Below are 10,157 nucleotides of genomic sequence, written 5' to 3' on the forward strand. Positions count from 1 at the left end.
GGCTCACTAGATACTTTTCTCTCACTGTCCTCAACATTCAATAACAGCACTTCTAGGTAAATTACAACCATTCACTTTCCAATGACAGAATATGAGAGCATAAGAAACAGGAGTAGATAATTCCGATGCTCTCGCCATTGTATGCGATCATGTCTGACCTACTGTTGGCATTAACTCATCTTTAATGCCCAATTCCTCCCTCCCCTCAGCTCTCTGACAGGTTAAAACTCCATCTACCTCCTCTTTAAATGCTTGCAGTGATCTAACTCCCCTAACGTTCTATACCTGAGAATTCCTGACATTCACTACCCTCTATGAGAAGAAAACATTCTCCACACAGACGCCAACACGTATTAACATTAACAAAAGGGGTTAACTTACCTGCTCAGGTAAGAGGGATTGACCCCAATATCAAGGCAGGATTTGACTGAAGTTTTTATCCTCAGAGACACTTAAATATCCAGAATCATGCATCCCGAGTGAAATAAAAATACAAGCCATGGAATTTATCACCTTCTCAGAGTCTGTGTGGAACATAACGGGTGATTCCCCATCACCATCAAGGTTCAAATCAATTACCTCTTATTCTCTGACAGTGCTACAGATTAACCTTCACTCACTCCTCTTTTACCATCAGCTCAGGGATTATTCTGGTGAAATTCCTTGACACTGTCTCTAGAGCAATGAGATCATTCGTTCTCAGGATAAAACATCTGTCCATAATACCCCAAATACTGTCTCAACCACACTCTCAGTGATGATCATTATGATTCTTTTCCCACACTTACGGTCTCCGTATCTTTATTATGACATAAAAACCCATTCCGTCTCTATGCACTGTCACTGTTGTGGAATTTAAAAGTTCCTTACATCTGTGTGTCAGCATCAGTAAATCCAGCACCAAAGGTGCCTGTGGAGATGAACATCACTCTTGGGGAGAGACTCAGTCAGAAAGATTGCACTTGAAATAGGGAATGGTCACCTACCTGAATGGAAATGGAGTGTAGGAATAATGGAAACAGGCAGAGGAAGGGAACTAACTTTACTTCAGTTCTTCCCTCACGGGATGTGTGCAGCCCTGACAAGGCCAGCATGTTATACGGATCTTGAACTGAGTGCCTTGTTCAGCTGCTCCACAGCACAGTAAAGAGTAAAACATATTGATTTCGGTTTGCACAGACATGACTGGGGAAGGATAACCATTGACTTCTCTGAAGGACAGGAAGTAAGCAGATGGGCCTTTTTTTATCACAAATGATGATGTGTTCACTTCAATTACATCAATTTCCTTCTTGGGTTATCAACAGATTATTATTCTGTGCCTCTCGATTATGTGTCAATGATTTAAGCTGCATGCAGTGTCTGCCTGGCTGACAGAATCTGTGTAGTGAACAAGTTCAACATCCTCAAGAGCAATTATTCTGCCAATGACATGTGGTGAGAAAGGACTTGATAAGTTGTATCCAGGTTTAACAACGGCACAATTGATGGTTCTGAGGCTGAGGAGGAGACGGGGATATCATGATGGTGATATTGGGACAGAAGTAGTGAGTGGGGAAGATATAGAAATGTAGATCTGTGCAGGGCTAGAAGGATTATGGAGTTTGAGAAGAGTCTGGTTCCTCCTCGCATATTGGTGAGCAATTTGTCATGAGTAATTTGCACGTTATAATTTGTGAGGAATTTATATTTCAGTGGAATTGAAAATATTGACGTCCACCTTTCTAAATTTTAAATAATATGAGCAGCAATTCAGTCCAACCTGGCTTTATGAACAGATAGAATGACTTACCAGGAACACCAACTATAATGAGGATGGGATAGTAACCATTTTGAATAACCATCAGTGCACCATAGAACCACAATGCTAATGAGATCTAAGGTTGAGAAAGCAAGTAAAGACCATCGGATAAACTCCTGCCCATTGCTGTAACATTCCAGTTGAATGTTCTCAGATTCTGATCCATTGCTGTCACATTCCAATCTAATGTTCTCAGATTCTGATCTCTCCTTCCCCTCTCTCTAGATCTGCTGATCCCTGTTAGTGCTGTCGGTGATGCTCCCGCTGATACTATGGGATAACACATTGAACTGATTCCCTCATTAATAGAAGAGGAAAGTCCTCCAGTGACATATTTAGGATCCACGGGAGACTGACATCAATCTCAGTCGCTGAACAAATATCTCCAGTTAACCCATTTCAATTCAATACTTATTATTAAAATTTAAAAAAAAAACATATGATTAAAATTTACGCATTCTGGGTGGGATATGTGGGCGTGACAGAGGGAACAAATGTTAGGGCTGGTAGATCAATCATGTGTAAGCATTCAATCTGCCTTGGATATGGGAGCAATGCCAGGGGTTTATTAGAACATGAGCAAGCTTCTCTGTTTATAAATTGAAACGTATGCTCTTTAACTACTGATCAGGCATTGCAATATCAGTAAAATGTTAAAAGAACTTTTATCGTCCGTGATCTGAGAAGAAAATGTCCCTAAGACTACATGCGGTTGTAACAGACAACAACACGGTTATGTTAACAGGGAATTGTACCTTAGAGATAATGGTGACTGCAGCTGTTTGATAATTCAGAGTGTGTAAAGCATGGCGGTGGAAAAGGCACAGCAAGCCAGGCAACATCCGAGAAGCAAGAGAGTCGACGTTTCAGGCAGAACCCTTCTTCAGGACAGGCGAGGGGAAAGGGCGTTAAAGGAAAATGGGTGATGGGATGAGGCTTGGGGAAAGGTAAGTAATAGGTGAGCGAAGGGAGGAGATGATAGTGATAGATCGATGGGGAGTGTGGGACGGAGCGGCGGGAATGAAGATGGACATTAGGTCTCCTCTGGACGGCAGATGTGAGTTTGTGGGTTGGATCTGGGATCTGGGTTGGCCAGGGGAAATTTGTAAATCAGTTGATCCGATGTTCATGCCACGTGTTTGTTGGCTCCCGAGGCAGAAGATGATGTGTTACTGGTGACATCCTGGTACATCTCTTCTGAACCTACTTCAGCTTAACAATCTCCTTCCTATAACAGAACTGCACACAGAACTACAGAAGAGGCTTTATCAATGTCCTGAACAATCTCAGCATGCCTGCTCAGCTTCGAAACTCAATGGTCTGAGCACTGAAGTAACCTGAAACACCCTGTGCCACAGACTTCAAAGCATTATACCTGCACCTGGGAAGAGAAATATTTGAAAGACAATGAAGAGCAACATGTTTTTTCCTGCAGAGGGTGGTGCTTCTATGGAATAAGCTGGCAGAGAAACTGGTAGAGGCTGGAACAATTACAGCATTTAACAGGCAACTGGGTGGCTTTATGATTAGTGGGATATGGGCCAAATGGTTGCAAATGGGAGTAGATTACTTTAGAATATTTGGATGGCATGAACGAGTTGAAGGGTCTGTTTCCCTGTTGTACATCTCTATGAATCACTGATTTAATTAATGAATGTCTCTTTGTAATCCTCCGTTGTTCACCATTATACAATGTCCACTGTACACCCAAACTTGATGTCATCCTCAAATTTGCGAAATATACCTTCTATAATTCTCATCTAGATCATTTATATAATTGACAAACAAAAGTGGACCCAACAATTTTGCCTCTGGATCATCGCTGCCCACAGGCTTTCAGTTCAAACAACAACCATCCATCACCACCCTGTCTCCTGCCATTAAACAGATATACACAGAAACACACACGCAATCTCACACACATACAGAGACATTGATGCAACCATGTCTTTAAGACAAAGGTTAGATTAAAACCACGATCAAGATTTAAGTGAGAAGGCGGGAAAATTGTGTTGAGATACACACCAGACAGGATCAAACTGCAAAGTAGACCTGATGGGCCAAATGGCCTAATTCCAATTTCTTATGCTCTGTGGCCTTAAGGTGTCGGGATTATTTTCCAAGGGTGCAGTAGAAGCTGAGTTTGATAAATACTTGACTGAACAGTCAATGGGACTGTGGGATACGTTTGAGGGGCTGAATGGTATATGTTTGTTCCTATTTGCTGTGCCCTTGTTTCTGAAAAGAGTAGGTGCTTTGTTGTGAGGTTAACACGCTTTAATATAAAAGGGGTCTCCCATTTCCATTTGAGATAACGTTGCTCCTTTTTGGATTTGCGATCTGTGGCGTTCTCATCCCCCGGGAACAGTGAAGTTTGGGTCATTGAGGATATTCAAGGCTGACCTTGACTGACCTTTGATGGACAGAGGAGTCAATGTTTATTGGTAACAGACAGAAAAGGGATATTCAGCTACAATCAGACCAGCCATGATGTTTCTAAACTGAGCAGCAAGTTGGAGGGGACGAATGGCCAACTGCTGCTCCTACCTCACTCGTTGTTCTGTCAATTCACCCTTCGAGGCTGTTACAGAGGGAGAGAATGATTCCATTCAGCCAGTCAGCATCGTGATAATACAACAGGGAGTGGCCATAATGAACTTCCATGGGGTTAGACAGGAATAGAATGAAGTATTCAAATCATTTCAGTAAATTACACAGCACAGGAAGACGCCATATAAACACCCAAGCTGTTACGCAGGAGCAGGGGCGCCTTGGGCAGCCTCAGGAAATACAGAGAAGAGATCATTACTCATTTTATTTTTGGCAATCTGTAACTTATGGAATTCTTCAGGGATCTGTGTGAGGCCATCAACAAATGACAATGCATACCAATGAATTGGATGAAGAGGATGGAGCTCAGTTTGCTCATACATCAGGATAGTCAATCAATAAGATGTCAAATGGAGACAGAGCGTCTCCAATGAGATACAGATAGGGGGAGGGCAGCACGTCTGCAATGGGATACAGACAGGGGAAGACATAGCATCAACAGTGGAATACCAACGGGGAAAGGGCAGACCGCGTACAATATGATACAACAGGGGGAGGACAGAGCGTCTGCAATGGGATAGAGATGGGGGGAGGGCAGAGCGTATGCAATGGTACACTAACAGGGCAAGGACAGAGCGTCTACAATGGGATACAGAGAGGGGAAGGGCAGAGCGTCTGCAGTGGGAGACAGAGAGGGGAAGGGCAGAGCGTCTGCAGTAGGAGACAGAGAGGGGAAGGGCAGAGCGTCTGCAGTGGGAGACAGAGAGGGGAAGGGCAGAGTGTCTGCAATGGGATAGAGACAGGGGGAGGGCAAAGCATCTGCAATAGGACACAGAAAGGGGGAGGGCAGAGCATCTGCACGGGTACACAGACAGGGGGAGGACAGAGCACCTGCAATGGGATTCACACTGGGGCAGGGCGGATCATCTGCATTGGGACACAGACGGGGAAGGGCAGAGCGTCTGCAATGGGATAGAGACAGGGGGAGGGCAGAGCTTCTGCAATAGGACACAGAAATGGGGAGGGCAGAGCATCTGCACGGGTACACAGACAGGGGGAGGACAGAGCACCTGCAATGGGATTCAGACTGGGGCAGGGCGGATCATCTGCATTGGGACACAGACGGGGAAGGGCAGAGCGTCTGCAATGGGATAGAGACAGGGGGAGGGCAGAGCATCTGCAATGGGATTCAGACTGGGGCAGGGCGGATCATCTGCAATGGGACACAGACGGGGAAGGGCAGAGCGTCTGCAGTGAGATACAGACAGGGGGAGGGCAGAGTGTCTGCAATGGGATACAGACAGGGGACGGCGGATCATCTGCAATGGGATACAGACGGGGGAGGGCAGAACGCCTGCAATGGGATACAGACAGGGGGAGGGCAGAGCATCTGTAATGGGATACAGACAGGGGACGGCGGATCATCTGCAATGGGACACAGACGGGGAAGGGCAGAGCGTCTGCAGTGAGATACAGACAGGGGGAGGGCAGAGTGTCTGCAATGGGATACAGACAGGGGACGGCGGATCATCTGCAATGGGATACAGACGGGGGAGGGCAGAACGCCTGCAATGGGATACAGACAGGGGGAGGGCAGAGCATCTGTAATGGGATACAGACAGGGGACGGCGGATCATCTGCGATGGGACACAGACGGGAAAGGGCAGAGCATCTGCAATGGGTTACAGACAGGGGGAGGGCGGATCCTCTGCAATGGGGTACAGACGGGGGAGGGCAGAGCATCTGCAATGAGATACAGACAGGGGGAGGGCGGATCATCTTCAATTTGATACAGACAGGGAGAGGGCGGATCATCTGCATTGGGATGCAGACGGGGGAGGGGCAGAGAATCAAGCAATAGCATACAAGACAGTGGACAGTTTTGAGCAAACCTTCAGCAGAAAAAAAGTACATTTCTGTGATGGGAATTTTCAGTTTTGGGGAAAAGACAAAACAGCAGAAAATTATTTAAATGCAAGGAGAATGCAGAACAGAGTGGTACAGAGGGATCTGTGTGTCTTAGTACATGAATCACATCAAATTAACCTGAAGATGCAGCTGGTGATTTGGAAGGTAAATGGAATTATTCTGTTCCGTGCAAGGGGTGTTGTGTTTGATCTTAGTGATGATTTTTTGCATCAGTACAGGGCATTGCTGAGATCACATCTGATGTATTATGTGTCGTTATAATTGCCTTAACTGATAAAAACAAAATTGCTTTCGAAACGTTTCATTGATTTTTCTCTTTACTCATTCTTGGGATGAAGGCCTTATGTTACGAAGAAGGAACAGTTCGACCTGAGAATGAGAGATGTTTTATTGACCATGTAACATCTTGAGAAGAGTGTAGTTGGTGAATACCGGATGGATATTTCTTCTTATGTGGGTGAATAAAATTGGGGAAATAATTTAAGAACAAGTCAGGTTCAAAGGAAAAGTCATTGGACCGAAAAATTGAATTCTGATTTCTCTTCATATCTGATGCCAGACATTCTGAGCTTTTCCAGCAATTTCTGTATTTGTTTAAGAATAAAACATATTCATCTTAACACAACTAATGTGAAGTCATCAAACGCTTATGTTTACACTATGCAGGCACATATTAACACATCTTCAAAACAAGTAGGGCCATTTATTGTTAATGAATTGATTCGGTGTATGACAACAGCAATAATGCACTGACCTGCAGTCGAGAATGTGAGGGAGCCATATAGTTCAGACAATATTCAAGGAGAGCTGACATGGTCCCATTTGGGGCCTGATAACATTAGTGATTTAACTTACAGATAGAAAAATGTATCCTATCTGTGAACGAACAGCCTATTGCTCCCTTTCTCCTTCCCTGCCGCTCAGCACAGCAATGTGTGGGAGTGAAAAAAAAGCCTAGTCGCCTTTTCTACTCATGGAGGATTCCTGATGATGATTCATTGGAATCTCCCCACTACCTGAAGCAAAGCACTTCAGCCAAATCCAACTGTTTCAGGAAGAAATCCCATTGTCAGAAGGTTATGCGTGACAAATAACTTCAAAAGTAATTATTCAGACTCGATATGTGAGGGGATCAGACAAGAGATTGTATGGCTGCAAATGGGAATCCAAGATGATGTATAGCCTTCTCCGTGCCAGGGTTCAGGATGTCTCATACCGGCTGCAGAACGTTCTCACCGGGGTGGGGGAGCAGCCAGAAGTCATTGTGCACATTGGTACAAATGACACAGGTAGAAGTAGTGATGAGGTCATGCAGAGTGATGATAGAGAGCGAGGAAAAAGGGTAAAAGTCAGGACCACGACAGTGGTAATATCCGGTTTACTTCCAGTGTTCCGTGCTAGTGAGGGTAAGAACAGGCGGACATGGCAGAGGAATGCGTTGCTAAATAATTGGTACAGGAGGTAGGGATTCAGAGTTTTAGATCACTCAGATCTTTTGTGGGGCAGAGGTGACGTGTTCAGGAAGGACGGGTTGTACCTGAATTAGAAGGGGACTAATATCCTGGCAGACAGGTTTGCTAGTGCTACAAGGGAGGGTTTCAACTAGATTGGCTGGCGTGGGGGCGGCGTGGGATCCTCAACAGCAGGGTTGCAAGTGCGAGGCTGGAAGGAGATACCCTTATCACAAACAGTAAAGTGCAGAGATAGGTTAGGCAGGAACACGACAGGGAGCAAGGAATGCCTGTTGGATTAAATTGCATCTATCTCAATGTAAGATGGCTGACAGGTAAGGCCAATGAACTCAGTGCGTGAAGAGGTACGTGGGACTGCGATATTATAGCCATTACAGAAATATGGCTAAGGGAGGTACAGGACTGGCAGCTTAATGCACCAAGGTGCTTTATGCAAGACAGAGATGGTGGAAGGAGGTGTGGCGGGTTTCAGTTTTGATTAAGGTGAGTACCACAACAGTAATCAGAGATAAAATAACTAATGGATAATCCATTGAGGATTTGTGGGGGAAGCTAAGAAGTAAAAAGGGAATTATGATATTATTTGGGTTGTACTATAGGACCCCTAATAGTAAACGGGACTTAGAATAATTAAAATATGTAGAGAGATTGGGGAGACTTGCAGGGCCAAGAGGATTGCCATAGTCGTAGATTTTAATTTTCCTAACATTGACTGAGAATTACATAGAATTAAGGATTGAGATGGGGTGTATCTATTAAGTGTATTCAGAAATGTTTCCTCAAGCAGTATGTACAGGGAGCAATTCGGCAAGGGGTAAAACTTGACCTACTCTAAGAAATAGGGCAGGACAGGTGACTGAGGTGACAGTGGGGGAGCACGCTGGGACCAGTGACCATAGATTTAAAATACTAATGGAGAAGGACAAAACTGGCCTGTGAGATCAATTTCTAAATTGGGGGAAAGTGAATGTTGATGAAATTAGAGAGGAGCTTGTATGGGTTGGTTGGAGGAATTTGTTTAGAGGCGAAGGGACCTCCGGCTAGTGGGAGGCCTTTAAAAGTGAAATGGCTGGAGTTCAAGGTCTATATGTTCCTGTGAGGGTAAAAGGCAAGGTTGGCAGGAAGAGGGAATCCTGGATGGCAGGAGATATTGAGGTTTTGACAGGCAAAAAGGAGGTGTGGCTGAGGTCCATGCAGCTGCAATCAAGGGAATCCCTGGCGGTGTACCGGGAATACAGGAGTTTACCGAAGAGGGAAATCAGAAGGGCGAAAAGGGCGCACACGATAGCATTGTCTGAGAAGATTAGGGTGAATCCAAAGAGGTACTTTAAGTATATTAAAGTTAAATGAATAACTACATGAGAATATGACCCCTCAAGGTCCAAACTGGACATGCATGTCCAGAACCATAGGAGATGTGTGAGATTCTCAATGGATATTTCTCCTCTGTCTTTACTATGGAGAAATACAAGAAGACTTGGGAGGTTAACAAAGGTCGTGGTGATATCTTGGGGTGAGTCAATATCACAGGAGAGAACTTGTTGGATGCATTAGAATGTATGAAGGTGGATAAATCTCCTGGACCTAAACAGATGCATCCAAGAATACTGCAAGAGGATACAGAAGAAACTACGGGGACCTGCGTGATATTTTTGCATCATCGTTAGCCGCAGGTTAGGTTCCAGAATATTGAAGTGTAGCAAACGTTGTGCCATTTTTCAAGAAGGGAAGCAAAGAAAAAATCGGGAAACTGTAGACCGGGAAGCCTAACATTTGTAGTAGGTAGGTTACTTGAGAAGATTCTGAGGGATAAGATATGCACACGTTTGGAAAGACAGGGTTTGATGAGAAATAGTTTATATTTTTCAATTTCCTACAGTACAGAAACAGGCCATTTGGCCCAACAAGGCCACACCGACCCTCTGAATAGCAACCCACCCAGTCCCATGCCTCTAATCTATATTTATCCCTAACTAATGCACATAAGGCGGTGGCCAATTCAACTGACTTGTACATCTTTGGATTGTGTTAGGAAAATGGAGCTCTCAGAGAAAACCATCGCAACCTCAGGGAGAATGTGCAAACTCCAAAAGAGAGTCACCTGAGGGTGAAATCAAACGCGGATCCATGGCACTATGAGGAAGCAGTGCTAACCACTGAGCCACCATGCCACCCTTGCTTTTTTTCAACGCAGTTCAATGACACAGGTACAAAATCGATTCTGTGTTGCTGGAAAAGCGCAGCAGGTCAGGCAGCATCCAAGAAGCAGGAGAATCGACTTTTGGCATGAGCCCTTCTTCAGGAATCATCCTGAAGCCAAGGAATCATCCTGAAGCCCTTCCTGAAGAAGGGCATATGCCCGAAAGGTCGCTTCTCCTGCTCCTTGGATGATGCCTGACCTGCTG

The sequence above is a fragment of the Chiloscyllium punctatum genome, chromosome 47 (assembly GCF_047496795.1).
Source record: "Chiloscyllium punctatum isolate Juve2018m chromosome 47, sChiPun1.3, whole genome shotgun sequence".
Classification (NCBI taxonomy): domain Eukaryota; kingdom Metazoa; phylum Chordata; class Chondrichthyes; order Orectolobiformes; family Hemiscylliidae; genus Chiloscyllium; species Chiloscyllium punctatum.